The following is a 15,107-nucleotide window of genomic DNA, read 5'->3' as shown; positions in this document are numbered from 1 at the left end:
GTGTTAGTATTAATTTGACATGGTGCTAAATTGTTAAGGCTGACATATTCCTCATTACATAGCCAGGTTTCAAGGAGACAGACTAAGTCAATATTATGATCTGATATTAAATAATTCACTAGAACAGCTTTTGATGATAGTGATAATGCATTTAATATTCCTGTTTCTGAACAGTTGTTGACTTTTAAAACTCTTTCATATGAAACTCCTCTTTGTCGAATTGATTCTAATTATACTTCGGATTTCTACAGAAGAGAGCTGGCTCCATCCAAAGGGGGGAAAAAATGTCACAACCTCATTTTCTGTGGATGATTTTTGTGTTTTTGTGTTGGTTTATTTTTCTGTTTCTGCCTGCAGACGTGCACTGAGAGATGCTGAGACACACACACCTGTAGCACATGCTGATAAGCCCCACTCTCCATGCTACCTGCTGCCAGATGATTTTGTCAGTCAGATGTGGTATATGGCTTAAGTTCTTCTCCTAGTGCTCATCTAGTGTTTTGTGTGTTTTTCCTTCAAGACCTAATTGTACTTTGTTCTGTCTCCAGTTACCACCTACGATCCAGGCGACTCAGTTTCCAGCAACCCAGCTTTCAGCATCTCTGTAGGAAACAGCTTTGCCCTGCATTCACCAGAGTATGTACACACCACAAAACCCACCAGTGCCACCATGACCTGTCTCCCTTCCTCCTTCCACCTCTCGGACTCTGACTCATGCCTGTCTAGCTTACTACTCTCACCTGCAATAACCGTGTTCCGTCAATAAATAACCTTGCTCTCCTGATCCTGCCTTGTGTTTGCTTTTGAGTCCAAAAACCTACCACCGAGTGTAACAAAAATTGCTTTCTCTCCTAATCACACCAGGTTCTCACCACAAAGTCTGCCAGTTATTTACAAAGCCCACATTGTTTGCTGGAAACCACATCAACAGCCAGCGGTTAAATGACAACATGAGGATAAACATGTCATAATTGGTTAGACTTGACAGGGGTCTAAGACAACTATGGAGTCTAACATTGTTTTTGCAAGTACACACTGATTCAACATTGATTTGTGTGACAACCGAGAAATGTAAAAGGGAGTTATCAACACTGACATGTATTACCATATGTTGTATTGTGATAGCTCAAGTCTGTGTTTGAAAATCCTTTCAGTGGAAGGGAAAATGGACTGGGAGAGGATCAATATCTGCCTATTATTATTTATGTGGCCTGGAAGGTTTTGGAGTCTAGTGAGGGCCAGCAGGTAGTGTTTAATCACAGACCGGGCCACCATGAATAATAATATGAGAGGAAACATAATCTAACAATGGGATGTGCAATTGGTAAATTCAGTAGTGTAGGGGTGTGCATGAATGAAAGAATGGGTATGTGCAGTGTTGTCTGGTGCATCAATACAAACCAAAACAGCAACCAAAAGGCAAGATGATGTGTCAGAGAGGAGAGAGACAGCTACTGAACCCAAGAGGTTCACTGGCCCACAGAGGCCAGGAGTTGCCAGTGTTGTTTATGAACCCAGGAGCAGTCACTCTACTGATAACCCTCTGCCACGCCCACCTGCAAGGAAAGCAGCCACACAAACAAAGAAACAGGCAGACAGGGTTGTCACACCACCCAAAGGGACTTTTGCCTCTGAAAGTGGGAGATTGGGGCAGGATAGGGCAACACAGTTTCACACCCAGCTTGACAAAAAGCAAGACTTTTGAGTAAGTTTTGGAAGCTTAAAGTCCCCCCAATATCTGTCTGTATGATGTAATATCATAGTGATAGGCCTGGTGCAAATATTTTTTTTTGTGCCCCCCACCCTTGCCCTAAACACAAGCGCATGACTTGCGCACTGCACACACACACACAGACACGCGACCCGGCCCCGAATAAGTGGAAGAAAATGGATGGATGGATGGATGGATGGATTTCTCCAGTCCCTGATCCCATTTAGAGTAAAAGTCTGGTCTGCACAAAAACTGTCAGCATGGGAAACAGAATATGGCATCAACCTGCTTGTTATACTAAAGCCATGAATAAGTCTTGAAATATTCAGAGTTAAACACTCTGGTCTGTTTACTGAAATCGCTTTCAGGATATTCAGGTAAAATTGGCTATGCAGGACCACTATCTTTACAAAATTTGACAGGCAATGGGTGTCTGGAGGGTGACCGCGGTCTAACGTTACAGAGAGGCAGCGGGTGTCTGGACTGTGGCCGGTGTCGGGGGGCAGGCTGCCGGTGTCTGGACCAAGGCCGAAATCTGGAGGGAGGCGGCTGGTGTCTGGACTGTGGCCGATTTCCGACGGGAGGCGGCTGGTGTCTAGACCGAAGCCAGTGTTGGGGGGAGGCGGCCAGTGTCTGGAGGGAGGCGGCCAGTGGGGGAGGCGGCCGGTGTGGGAGCTTGGAAGGCAGGAGGTGGTGGGAGCCTGATCGGCTGAAGTGCTGCTGCAGCTTGCAGCGTCCATCAGCACGGGACTCCCCGTAAGATCCAGAGGGGTCTCGTTTTAGGGTTCCGATCGGCCATTTTTTACTTTGAAATTAAAGAAATGTCTGATGATTGCTGGACTACCTGGGTTGCATTCACAATACCTCACTGTGTTTGACTACATTATGAACTCAAAATGTAACACAGTAGTGTTGTTGGGCTTCATCCACTTATTGTAAACACAAGAGGGAGCCCCAAACGAAAACCAGAAGCCTGACTACAAGGCCCTGGCAAGATGACCATGATGTCACTCAGGGTTTAAAGGTCAGGAAGCCCCGCTTCCCTTTGCATTTCCAAGGTACTGTGATGCTGTGAAGAGACTCCTGTTTTTATTCAGCAGTTAGCACAAGGGTGTGGTTTTGGTAAAACATTTCAGTTTGCTTTGACCTAGGCCATAGTTTCTAAGTTGCTGGGGGAGACAGAGACTGTTTTTCTTTTATTTTTGTTGGGATACTCTTTATTAGCTTTTTTTTTTTTTTTTTGATCCATAGCGAAACATTGTACAACCTAGTCATTTCTCACCACTTTTCTCTTACTGTTAGTGTTTTTCAGATGGTCTTTTTGGACCCAAAAAAACATGTCCTATATTTGGGTCAATACGGTACTCCCACTAATGGGAGGATAGCCTGCCATCACTTGCTGCCAGGAAGCTGCAGCTGACCCCATGCTCACTTCCAAAATGAGTTTGATTTTCAAGTTGGATGGAATGCATTGTAGTCGCAAAGAGCCACCCTAGTAGAGGCTTAAAGGGCTTTTGCATGGGTAGTATGTGCATTGTATGTTGATTAGATGTGTTATTACGCTCCAACCACCATGTGTGATAACAGTACATTGTGGTTCTGTCCGATCAGAGGAACCTTGGTTCTCTGATTAAGCGAAAACAACTGTTGTGCATTTCACAGTTGTTGTGTTATTTTACCAGAAAAGTGGCTGCTTCTGGATCGGATGCTGGCATGAGGTCTGTTTCAATAAAGATTGCTCTGTCATTCCACCCAGCCTTGCCTCCGCAGAATTGTTTTATCAACATACTACTCACCGACACCTATGATGAAGAGAGCCCAGAAACCACATTCACTTACCCACCGCTAAACTGGTCATGCTAGATGATGGTACAGGCAGCATAACATTCACCCTAGCATCTCCATACTCTTTCACGTCTGTTGTATGTGCTCAGTGTGAACCTGCTGTCATATGTTAAAAGAACTGGGTACCAATGGCGGACCGGCCCAGTCCGGTGTTCCTGCAAATGCTTATCGAGCTGCATGGTGCTGTTCTGTGATCACAGGTCCCACTAGAAGACATTGGGCCCTCATGCTACCCTCATGGATTCTATTACTGAGAGAAATGCTCTTGAGACTGCTGGGAGGCACAGCAACCCTTCTTGGGACCATACGTATAGATGTGCCATGCTGGAGCAGCTGGAATAGCTGTGCAACCTGATTGGGCCCCAGGTACCACCTCATGCCACCAGAAGTGAGAAAGACACTAACAACACAAAACTAGAGAAGAATCAGTCAGGAGGGAAGAGAGCAACTGTCTGTGGCCACAACATGCAAAACCATACCCTTTTTGAATGGACCACTTGATATCCCTAAAGTTTAACTGACTTGGTGTTATTTCAACCGATGCATTGTGGGTAAAATATTTGCAATAGTTGCTGTGTGAGTTGTCCCCTGTGATATTAGCTTTTTGACTACGGTATTGGACTTTTTTGGCTAGCAATCTTGGATTCTGGACTTTGACTTACTTTGGTAAGGCCTGCGGCTTGAAACATCTGGCATTTAGAACACGGACAAAACACAAAGGAACAGAGGAGAAGCAGGTCGTGTTCTGGTGAGTTGGCTAGCTGCCAGTGTACAGCTGATCTGCCGGTGAACAGCTGATCAAGCCGTCAGCTGTCAACGATCAAACGGAACATAATGGGGCCAAAAAAAATCCTGACCCTAACCACGAAGGAAGAGAGAGCTCAAAAGAGTAGTAAAAAAATAATAGTTATAAATTGCAAAAGAAATATAAAAAGAGGAAAAAGCTCATAAGTGAGCAAGAGCTGCTGTGACAGGCTGCCACTCACACGGCGCCATCTTGGAATTTAGCAACCTGAACTGATGAAACAGACCTAATGAAACATCTGAAATGTCAACAGTTCAATAATCATGCAGACAAAACAACACAGTTGTTGGACACAGTTGCGGGAGATAAGCATAACTTTACTTTACCTGCTCTGTTGAACTCCACATTGACTTCTCTGGCTGGAATGATATGACGAAGTGGAGTTCACGTTCGACAGATTGATTAGCTTGGTCTAGCTACCGGAGGACACTGATGTCAACAAACCGGTATGTAGCTCCTTGCACAAACACACTGTTTTAACTACTTTTTTATTCATTTTAAGTCATACACGCTACAGTGCTGTGTTGTAAGGTGTCTGCTGATGTTGCATTTGGGGTGAGATGTGGAGCATGTTAAGACGCTTAAAACACAGTGTAAAGTTCTGACCCTATGCTGTTAGCTGCCAATGCTAACTCTCCGTTCACGGAGCCCTGTAATGGTTGAACCAAATGTGTTCACGTCTTCGGTAGTGGCAAGTCAAGGGTAGCTTGAGCAATGAAGCTGCATGTCTAAATCGACCGAAGTTCTCCTTTAAGGGTTAGGGCTAGGGTTAAAAACCCCAAGGTCCCCCAAGCGCCAAAGTCGCAAATTTGCGACACAACACTGTAATCAACAAAACAGCTGTTTTCTCCTAACGGGGGGTTACATGTCGTTCATACTCCTCACCACTAGCTAGCAGACATCTCTTATTTAGACCTTAGCTCATAAATATGTCATGCTTCAATGCAAAATGTTCGAGGAAGTCCCATGCAAACTGTTGGGTGAGAGACCGGAGACAGCGCACAACGGAACTATTCTGCTGAAGCGGCAATGGTGGATTTAGAAGTTATTGAGACAAAATAAACGACAATGGCAAGCAAACAGTTGACACGTAGGGGAGTGATTGAGCTCCCATTTGCTGATTCTGATTCTGAAATGGAAAATCTAACTTGACGATGACGGTCGGGAGATTAGTGAGCTTGCTAGTCACGGTGCGTCTTTGCATAGTAATGGCGCTGCCGCGCAGAGCGAGGAACATGCACAAGCACCAACATACGACCCTTTGCCCAACATAGGTGGGAATGGAAATGATACATGAACTCAGTAAGGGAGTGAATGGATGTGGTAAAAGTAGCGGGGGTGGTGAGAACAGCACTGGGACCAGCGTTAGTGTTCACTCTTTCTACCTCAACGGTCACGTAGCATCCATCCGCGGTAGTGGTGCAGCTGTGCGACGCAGCAGTGTTCACGAAGCACCGAGCACACACGAGTCCAGCTCTTCTCATAACACTAGAGGGGATGGCAGGGGGAGACGTGGGCGAAGTGTCCGTAGAAGGGCTGATGGATTTCGCAGGGGAAACAGGGGAAGGCAGAACAGGGCTGGACATGATGATGATGATGATGGTAATGGTGGATGGGCTTACTTTAGAGATGAGGAAGTATATCAGGAATGGATAAAGCTCTCGTGGTGACAGAGCTATAATTCTTATTCTCTCTGTGCCTTGCCATGACAGGCTCCACACTACAAATACTGCAAACTTTTATGTGGATAGATGGGCACAGATAAGGCCTCTGCAGCTAAAAGATGCCTACTGCCTACTGTTTATAATAATAATAATAATAATAATAATAACTATAATAATAATAATCATCATCATCATAATAATAATAATCATACTACTAATAATAATAATCATGATAATAATAATAAAGAAGAGAAGAGAAAACAAGAAAAGTGAAAGAAAAAGAAAAAGTGTCCTGGGGGGGTGTGGTGGGTAAAAAAAAGAAAATGCGCAAATGAATGGGAAGTTCAAGCTGAGCGTTAATGTAACGCATAGAGTTATGGTGCTGTCAGTGTGACAGTAGAGTCAGTGGTAGAGGTGGAGTGTGAGGAGTGTCAGGGGGGATTCAGGCCTTGTTGATAAGGCTGACAGCAGACAGGAAGAAACTGTTCTTGTGGCGTGAGGTTTTGGTCCTGATGGACCGCAGCCTCCTGCCAGAGGGGAGTGTCTCAAAGAGTTTGTGACCGGGATGGGAGGGATCAGCAACAATCTTTCCTGCACGCCTCAGGGTCCTGGAGGTGTACAGGTCCTGAAGAGATGGGAGGTTGCAGCCAATCACCTTCTCTGCTGACCGAATGACACGCTGCAGCCTGCCCTTGTCCTTGGCGGTGGAAGCAGCGTACCAGATGGTGATGGAGGAGGTGAGGATGGACTCAATGATGGCTGTGTAGAAGTGCACCATCATTGTCTTCGGCAGACTGAATTTCTGCAGCTGCCGCAGGAAGTACATCCTCTGCTGTGCTTTCTTGATGAGGGAGCTAATGTTCAGCTCCCACTTGAGGTCCTGGGAGATGATTGTTCCCAGGAAGCGGAAAGACTCCACAGTGTCAATAGTGGAGTCACAGAGGGTGATGGGGCAGGTGAGGCTGAGTTCTTCCTGTAGTCCACAACCATCTCCACTGTCTTTAGAGCATTGAGCTCTAGGCTGTTCTGGTTGCACCAGGTCGCCAGGTGGTCAACCTCCCACCTGTAGGCGGACTCGTCACCATCAAGGGTTAAAGGGGTAAAGGCCTCACCTTCTCTCCTCCATGTTGATAATGTTGTTGCTCATTATGGTCAAACAACTTAAATCTTGTTTCTTCTGACCACAGAGTTTTCCTCTAAAAGTTTTTTTTTTTTTTTTGGTCCATGTGATCAGCTGCAAAATTCAGCCAAGCTTTAAGGTGTGGCATCAGGAGCAAGGGCTTCTTTCTTGCACAGTAGCCTCTCAGCTCATGTTGATGTAAAAGCAACTTGACTGTGGACACTGTCACTGTCTTCCAGCAGCTTCTAATTCCTTGCATACTTGCTTTTACTTGGTTTTTGACTCTTGACATCCTGACCAGTTTTCTTTCATCATCAGGTGCACTTCATACTTACAAACAATTGTTTGCACAGTTTGTTCTCAGGACCTGTAACTGCTCTGAAATGGCTCCAAGTGCCTCCAGTTCTAAATTATTACAGAATTATTCTCACAAACAGTAGTTCAGTTTCATTTTGTGGAGAGGCAGCATAATAAAATTCCACTGTAGATGAAAGGAAGATGCATCTGAACCTGATACATCAACAGATCTTTTACCTAAAAGGCAACTGGGTTTCCTCTCTCGCCACTTTCTACACTGTGCTTAGGTTCCAATCCTTTTGTAGTTTGTCTCCACAGACATCTCATTCTGACAGTCATCTTAAATGCACTACGAGATCTCAGTGGACCGTTTTTTATGCATACTCAATCTGCTCACATCTCTTTCAGCCCGCATAGTCGCCATGGCAACCATCAGAATCAGAATCAGAAAAACTTTATTGTCCCCTGCAAAAAGAAGTGGAAATTGGTCTTTGACGTGTTCACAGATGTGCACAGAAAAAAAATAAATAAATAAACACAAGTTAAAAACACAATTAACATAAAAACAGCAACATAATAAAATAAAATAAATACAGTGCAACACGTACAATACAGAATATTTAAAAGGATTTTATAGTGCATCGTTGATGATGTCGATGGCGGATGGGATGAATGATTTTTTCACTAAGTTTGTCCTAACTAGTGGGACCCTGTAACGACGACCTGAAGGAAGGAGTGCATCTATCAGCTACTACCACCGCATACATTCTCACACAAACACACTGTTATCTTGCATTGTCAGCATCAGCAGGGAAATTCTTTCAAATCTGTTGTCAAACTAATCAAAACATTTAAGGTAGATTTCTCAAATATGATATATGTAAATGATTGAGGGTTTTTATTACACTATTGCATGTCTTCTTCAACACCACATACAGCAGCCGAGAGACTAGAAAAATGCTGAGATGGCAGTATAGATCTCCAATTTGATTGTTTTCAGTTTTTGTCTGAAGAGGGCAGCAATGAACCTGTTCTTGTGCAGCCCCGTTGACAACACAAAAAATCCACACAAACCTGCTGTGTCACAACCCACTCTATGAATAGAAGACCACCCATCCTGCACTAAAAGTCCCTGGCTGGAATTTAAACCCCTGCCACAACCATCAAATCACTTACAGGAAAAAAAAAATATGTTGTATGTGTCCTGGTATGCATGCAGGAATGTGTGTGCAGCAGTAAGAATGGACAGGAAAGTGAAGAAAGAGGAGGAGGAGAGAGCAGCTGAATGAGACAGCACTCTCTCACTGAGTAATGTTTGGTGCCAGCTTTTCTTTTTTTCAGAAAAGAGTGAAACAGCATTGTGCGTTCAGCTGCGCTGAATGTGTCAATTCTCCGCTCATCCTCTTCTCTTTCACTAAAGATCTTTCTCTTTTGTCACTCTAAACCCTCCCCTTCTGTCTACAGTCCCTCTTCTCCCTCCAGCTCCACCCCTCTATACCCTTCTGACATCCCCACACTTCATCTAAAAAGGCAGTGCAAGGAGATGGAGCTCGGAGGAGGGAGGTTATGTTGGGGGAGGGGTGTAGTACTGTTGTAATCTGGGATTGTTACAGTATGCAGCCTTGCTACGCTGTCACCATCCCAAATTGATTTTACCATGGCAGCATCAATTTAAGGGTTGCTAGTGCTCAATGCCTAAATTCAGCTGAATGTGTAACAAGCCCCTTTTGCCCCCTTTCCCAGCATTGGGTATCAAAGGCTATTGTGTCCAGAGAAGCAGTCTATGGCCTGTGGGTCAGCCATGAGCTGGGACAGAGGGAAAAGTGAAATAGTAGAGAAGTAGAGAAGAGAAGAGAATAGTAGAGGAGGAGGATAAAGTCTTGAGGTGCAATATCATGACAGACCATTTCCACTTGTTAGTACAGGAGGGTATGTGTGTGTGGCCCTGACGTCAAAGCCACCATTAAATACAGCATACTGAAAATATCTGGAATCCAAGGCATCTGTGGGCTGTTGTCACAAGAATGGATGTTCCTTTTTGGGCCCCGGCTTACTTTCCACAGTTGACTACCTGCCCAAGGTTGTGTTTACGTCAAGCAGAGTTGACCAGAGGACGCAGACTCACAGCTCAGTACCTGCAGTTATTTTTTTCTTGACCAAAGAGTAAAATCAAAGCTCTTGTTCAAGTTTTCAGTAGGCTTACGTCAATGTCACATAACGTGCCCTTGGACCTAGACAATTGCTGGCTTCCAGTGGCTCCAATTCCAGCCCGTTTATTTGGGCTTATTACATTACCATATAGGCAGAACAACTGTGAGCCAGTTTCACGTCAATTTGCCTATAGCAAACTGATGCCATCAGAGGAATGTGAAAATTAAGATTCTTTCTACAGAAGTGTTGGTCATGCTTGCTTTGTAGAGTAATACTATGCTTCCCCTCCTTAAGTAAGGTCCAGTGACGAACAGTACAGGACACAGATGTGTTTTTCTGCTTGTGAGTAGCTGTGAAAAGAGATTGCTGAGATAAGCTGAGGTCAGTCAAAAGGCTTAACTTACCTATGCTTAAGTGGGCAATTTATGTAGTCTGGCAGGTTGTAGTGACTAAAACGAACAAAGGAGTCGCTGCGAGACTGAGGTTGGGCGTGATCGTCTGACGCGCTTCCTAAAAGAAGTCACTGATATTCGAAAATAAGCTTAACCTGTATATTTATGAAAAACGATGATCAACTCATGATAAAACTCATAATCAAATGAATCACAGTGATCAAAGAAAAATAGCATTCAACAAAAATACGGCGACTCAGCTCACCCTCTCTCTCCCAGACAATGAGAAATGAACAGGTGCCTATATTAAAGTGAAGCTCTCGCCAAAAAGCAATGGTGGCTTTATTTGTGATTGAATATTAATCAAACCTTCGTGTAAAAGCATATTATGATGAAAGAGGCACTTTTAAGATTTACCATAGTTTCAGTTTCAGGTAAGCTAATTTTCAATGGAGTGCTAGGGGCACTGGCACGCTAGCATCAAAATTACTATTTTCAAAACACTAAGAAGGCTCGACACAACGTGAAACTTTGCTTGCAGTATCACCAGGGTCTCTACACATGAACACCAGTATTGAGAACATTGTTTGTGTATGCAGTGTTTACTAAAAAGAAGGTTTTTGGACAACTCACTGTAGGAGCTGGATCTCTGGCGCGTCACCATCATGGCAGACAAAAAGTGTCGATCCCTGAGTGCGACCTAACAGGCAGGCTTGACGAGTGATCCATCATTATTTTCCTGCATGTAAGATCTCACTCGGGGATCGACACCATTTCGGTAGGGCTGTACATGGATGAGTTCCTGGAATGGCAGTTGTGTGTATTTATTTCCGCCTGCAGCTACATGTGCAGCTCATTTTCATCATGGCTAATGCTGGCGGGAAACCAGAGCTGGAATACCCTCCCCTGTTGCTAAAGTCTCCTGCTTGGGAACACTTCAGCTTCCGGGTGAAATATTGCAACCGAGAAAGACCAGTGGATGAAACAAGGGCATTGTTCAGCTGAGATCGGGTATGTTTCCGGTAACACAACAAGTTGAGTTGACAGTCAGTCAGAGTGACACAGGGAAGTCGTTTGTTTGTGCTCAGCAGGCACAGGCCTGGTTCATTCGACTAAAGCAAGAGTAAAACTGAGCTGTTAAACAAGAACCTAACAATCTGATATTAATTGTGATAGTTACATCGACTGATGTGAATTCTGAAAACGCTCAGTCTATGTCAGTTTTTAGCCTGGAGTGCCGGGTGACAGACTAGTGGGTTAGCTACCTAGCTAAACTCACTCCTAGCTAGCTAACGTCGGTCCTCCTCACTGACTGGCAACGCTGTTGTGCCTAGATCCAGCTGTTTACTGGGTTATCAGAGCACAGCAGGACAATATCGGTGGTTTTAAAAGCTTTTTTAGTCATTGGACATTTGGATTTTAAGTTTTTAAAGAAAGGCTTGGTGAGCCGCCATGTCAACACTGGACGCTGCCAACTCACTTGGAGAGGTGGAACAAACGCTGAACAAGGCATTCAAAACATTTGCAGATCTTCTTGATGACATTGAACGGATGTCGAATGAGCTGCAGAGGAAGGATTCCCTGCTGACCACCCTCAGGTCACGTTTCCCGGCGTTGACCAGCTGATTGGAGACCTCACAGGCCGGTGAGTTAGCACCACAGAACACCACCTCAGGTGAGTTAGCACCACAGAACACCACCTCTGCACTCGGGCACACAGTTCTCTGGGAGCCGTCCTTCTCCGGTTGGACATCAAGTCATGGATGGCAGTGAATTTCCCACAGCTCAACCAGGACAAAACCAAGGTCTTTATGGGTCCTGAAGGCCAGAGAGAGAAACTTTTACCAAAACTACAAGATCTTAAACCAACACAATCACTAAAAAATCTGGGCATGATTTTTGATTCTGAGCTCTTCAGAAGTCCAACTGACACTTTGGTCCAATCAGAAACATATAATTTGACCTGATCTAACTCTATGGTTGTGGAAAGCGTGCTGTTATACCTTAACCAAGATATCGATCATTGAGATTAATTTGATCAGATCTCACTGGAATGAACCTGGTAAACTGATTCACTTCATGCCATCAAGACCACATCATCTGCAAAAATCAGTGATGTGATCTTTAGGTCACCGACCTGTAACCCCTCCACACCACGACTGCGCCTTGAAATCCTGTCCATGTATATCACAAACAGGATTGGGGACAAGGTACAACCCTGGCGGAGGCCAACGCCCACTTGGAACAAGTCTGACTTACTTCCGAGTACATGCACGCAGCTCTCGCTTTGAGAATATAGGGAGAGGATGGCCCTAAGAAGGGACAGCCCCACCCCATATTCCCGCAGCACCTCCCACAGAACATTGCGGGGGACCCGGTCATATGCCTTCTCCAGATCCACAAAACACGTGGTACTCCAAGGCCCCCTCCAAGACCCCTGCCAGAGTAAAGAGCTGGTCCTTGTTCCACGGCCAGAACGGAATCCGCATCGTTCCTCATCAATCTGAGGTTTGACAATTGGCCGGACCCTCCTGTCCAGCACCTTGGAGTAGACTTTCCCAGGCAGGCTGAGTTGTGTAATACCTCTGTGATTGGCACACACTCTCTGGTCCCCCTCCTTAAAGAGAGGGACCACCACACCCGTTTGCCACTCCTTCGGCACCGACCCCGACCCCCACACAATGTTGAAGAGGCATGTCAACCAAGACAGTCCCTCAACACCCAGAGCCTTCAGCATTTCTGGTGGTATCTCATCGATCCCTGGGGCTTTGCCACTGTGGAGTTGTTTGACTACCACAGTGACTTCACTCAGGGAAATCGGCGATGATACCCCATCATCTGTGAGCTATACAAATGCAAATCAGGGTAGCAGGGGGAGTTTTACCCCATGTGACCTGTATCTAAAAGGTGTTAACTTCATTTTAAGAAAATCTCTGGTATAAACAGATGAGGCTCAGTATAGCCTAATTATAGACCCTTTAATGTTAGCTTGAATTGATTTATTTAACAAAAGTATGCTGGTTTAATTACTGTGTATGTCATTAGCAATGGCCAATGTTATCTAAAAAAGATTATTAATGCTTTTTTCTCTCTCTCTCTCCTGGGAACAATTTCTATAATTTCATGGGTTCTGAATGTTTTAAAAGAAGTTGAAAATTAATTCTTATTACGTGTGAGAGTCCATGACCTTTAAGAGTCTTACACTTCCAGGTAGACCGGAGCGTGAGTGACGAGGAAGAAGGAGCAGAGAGTTAATGGCGTCGAGCAGCTGACAGTGGACTGTGTGTGTCATCAGTGTCGGGTTTTATCACTAACGGACTGTGAACAGTTGTCGGACGACGTGCTGTGAGTGTGTGAGTTGGACTCTCCATCGCAGTTGAAGTGTTTGTGTTTTATTGGACATGAAGCAAGTTCAACCAAGCTAGCAAGCAGGAACTAGGCTAGCGGCACAGCCATTGTCAAGAGGAGGCCTGCGCTGATGGGAGGAGCTTTGCCGGGTCTCCACAGAGAGTGTGGCCGACGGACGGCTCTTTGCTGCCGCAGAGGGTCATACCACTCTCTTTAATTGTTTTCCAGCTGTCTATAAGACATTACGAGACAGTACGCAGGACAACAAACAACCAGATCTTGCATCACAGGCAGAAGCTGTGAGGAGTTCAGCTTGGAGTCGATCGAGAACAAAGAGGGTAAGACTTATAAGATTAGATCCATTTTTGGTCAATGTGGCTATTATTCCGGCGCATTAATAGATGTGTTGTGTCCATACGCAGTGCATCGCGCAGTACTGATCATCCTTATTGATTGTTTTTACAGCTACTGGAAGCAAGACAGAGTGCTAGCTGAGGATGGACCTTTGGAAGTGCGCTGCCATAGACCTGATGTCTGAAGAGGAAGACGGCACAAGATGGCGGGATGTCTGGATTGATTGTGCGACCTCCGTCATTTCACAGCCGGAAGCTCACTGAGCTCTGTGCCATGCTGCAGACATGAGAGGATCCCAAGGCTTTCCCTGGCCAGCTGGGCGACATAGTCACTCCAGCATGTCCTGGGTCTTCCTTGGGGTCTCCTCTCAGTGGGGCATGCCAGGAACACCTCCCGAGGAAGGCATCCAGGGGGCATCCGATATAGATGACCGAGCCACCTCAGCTGGGTCCTCTCGATGTGGAGGAGCAGCGGCTCTACTCTGAGCTCCTCCCGGGTGACAGAGCTCCTCACCCTATCTCTAAGGGAGTGCCCCGCCACCCTGCGGAGGAAACTCATTGCGGCCGCTTGTATCCGGGATCTTATTCTTTCGGTCATGACCCAAAGTTCATGACCATAGGTGAGGGTAGGAATGTAGATTGACCGGTAAATTGAGAGCTTTGCCTTTCGGTTCAGCTCTCTCTTCACCACAATGACCGCATTACTGCGGCTGCTGCACTGATCCGCCTGTCAATCTCACACTCCATCCTTCCCTCACTTGTGAACAAGACCCCAAGATACTTGAACTCCTCCACTTGAGGCAAGAACTCTCCCCCAACCTGGAGGGAGCAAGCCACTTTTTTCCGGTCGAGAACCATGGCCTCAGACTTGGAGGTGCTGATTCTCATCCCAGCTGCTTCGCACTCGGCTGCAAACCGCCCCAGAACATGCTTGAGGTCCTGGCTCGACGGAGCCAACAAGACAACATCGTCTGCAAAAAGCAGAGATGAAATCCAGTGGCTCCCGAACCGGACCCCCTCTGGCCCCTGACTGCGCCTAGAAATTCTGTCCATAAAAATAATGAACAGAACCGGTGACAAAGGGCAGCCCTGCTGGAGTCCAACATGCACCGGGAACAGGTCTGACTTACTGCCGGCAATGCGAACCAGACTCCTGCTCCGGTCATACAGGGACCGTACAGCCCTTAGCAGAGGGCCTCCGACCCCGTACTTCCAGAGTACCTCCCACAGAATGCCGCTAGGGACACGGTTGAATGCCTTCTCCAAGTCCGCAAAACACATGTGGACTGGTTGGGCAAACTCCCATGAACCCTTGAGCACTCTGTAGAGGGTATAGAGCTGGTCCAGTGTTCCACGGCCAGGGCGAAAACCGCTTTGTTCCTCCTGAATCTCAGGTTTGACTATCGGCCGAATTCTCCTCT

At 45.9% G+C, this 15,107-nt stretch overlaps 1 long non-coding RNA gene across 1 annotated transcript; it reads left to right on the top strand.

Moving 5' to 3' along the window:
• The first annotated feature begins 335 nt into the window (after positions 1 to 335).
• On the top strand, positions 336 to 784 carry LOC119012059. The gene is made up of 2 exons (XR_005072354.1): positions 336 to 459; positions 549 to 784. It is a non-coding gene; the product is annotated as an uncharacterized LOC119012059 (long non-coding RNA).
• Positions 785 to 15,107: the final 14,323 nt, after the last annotated feature.

The sequence above is a fragment of the Acanthopagrus latus genome, chromosome 22, assembly GCF_904848185.1.
Source record: "Acanthopagrus latus isolate v.2019 chromosome 22, fAcaLat1.1, whole genome shotgun sequence".
Classification (NCBI taxonomy): domain Eukaryota; kingdom Metazoa; phylum Chordata; class Actinopteri; order Spariformes; family Sparidae; genus Acanthopagrus; species Acanthopagrus latus.
The sequence above is the reverse complement of the archived record's forward strand: the minus strand, read 5'-3'. Positions and strand labels throughout refer to the sequence as shown.